Here is a 1,574-nt window from a genome sequence, read left to right as displayed (position 1 = left end):
AGCATTTGTTATTTTCTGTCTTGTTGAACTTTGCTACTAGTGCTGGAGCAAGATGGTATCTCATTGTTGTTTTGATTTGCATCTTTCTAATAGCTAATGATCGTGAGCATTTCTTCATGTTTGTTGGCTTCTTGAATATCCTCCTTGTTGAAGTGTCTATTCATGTCTTCTGCCTATTTTTAATTGAATTGTTTGTCTTTTTGTTATTGATGTGTTGGAGTTTTCTATAAATTCTAAGTCCCTTGTCAGATATGTCATTTCCAAATATTTTTTCCCAATCTGTAGTTTCTCTTTTAGAGACGTCTTTAAGAGCACATAGAAATTTAATTTTTAGAAGGTCCCAATCATCTTGTTTCTCTTCTGCTGTTTGTGCATTTTGGGTTACGCTTGATAGTCTATTTATACCATATTTTAGGACCCCTAAATTTGCCCCTAGATTTTTCTTGAGGAACTTTATAGTTTTAGGTTTCACATTTAAGTCTTTGATCCATCTTGAGTTAGTTTTTGTGTATGGTGTGAGGTGCCGCATCCAGCAAAACCGCACAGGTCTCAAAATGACACGAGTTGAAAGGATTAATAGTTTTCTTTTTTTATTATTTAAGGAATGGGGGCCAGGCGGACGCCCTGCGTATTCTGCGAGAGCGACCCCGATGCATCTGCTCTGCTTTATTTATACATAAGCATATGATTACATTATTATTCTTGATATTTCTTTAAAAAAGTCAAGTATTCAAATATTGTTTTACAGTAAAATCAATTATTTCCTTATAACAATCAGGTATTAATTAAAAGTTAAAGTTTTACTCTTTCCCATACCCAAAGGCATTTTCCCATGTCCAAATGTATTGGTTAATTAATTAGGTTAACATCTCTTGCAGGATTAACAAATAATCACTAAGATACTCATTCTAAAACGTAACACGATTGTTAAGGTACATAATTCTACAGAATGGTTTCTAAGGCATACTATTCTTTGGACAAAATGTTATTCCAGGGAAACAGGTTGGCAAACACGCTGCTGGGGCAATGTTCCACCCTAGGAGCATAAAGCTAAAGCCAAGCATTCAACCGTAAGAGAGGCCTTGCCCTCTCCCAAAGCAATCATTCAACCATACATCTCTTAACTGTAGTTAGAACATGTGTCTTGCAGTCATGTTCTTTTGGGGATTTTTTCTTGGTCTCCAACAGTGAGGTACAGATCTTGTTTCATTTTTCTGCAAATGTATATCCAGTTTTTCCAGTACCATTTATTAAAGAAACATTCTTCTCCATTTAATGGATTTTGATCCTTTATCAAAGATTAGCTGCCCATAGATCAATGCATCTATTTCCGGTTATCGATTCTATTCCATTGGTCTATGTGTCTGCCATTAAACTAATACCAGTCAGTTTTGACTACTGTGGCTGTGCAGAAGGTTTTGAGATCCAATAGTGTGAGACCTCTTGCTTTGTTCTTCTTCTTCAATAGTGCTTTGCTTATCTGAGGTCTCTTTCCTTTCCATATCAAGTTGTTGTTGTTGTTGTTGTTATGTGCCATCGAGTTGGACCTGACTCATAGTGACCCCTCCTTAGGT

The sequence above is a fragment of the Orycteropus afer genome, unplaced genomic scaffold (genome assembly GCF_000298275.1).
Source record: "Orycteropus afer afer isolate SDZICR_OR568_19922 unplaced genomic scaffold, OryAfe1.0 scaffold00858, whole genome shotgun sequence".
NCBI lineage: Eukaryota > Metazoa > Chordata > Mammalia > Tubulidentata > Orycteropodidae > Orycteropus > Orycteropus afer.
Note: the sequence above shows the minus strand (reverse complement) of the source record.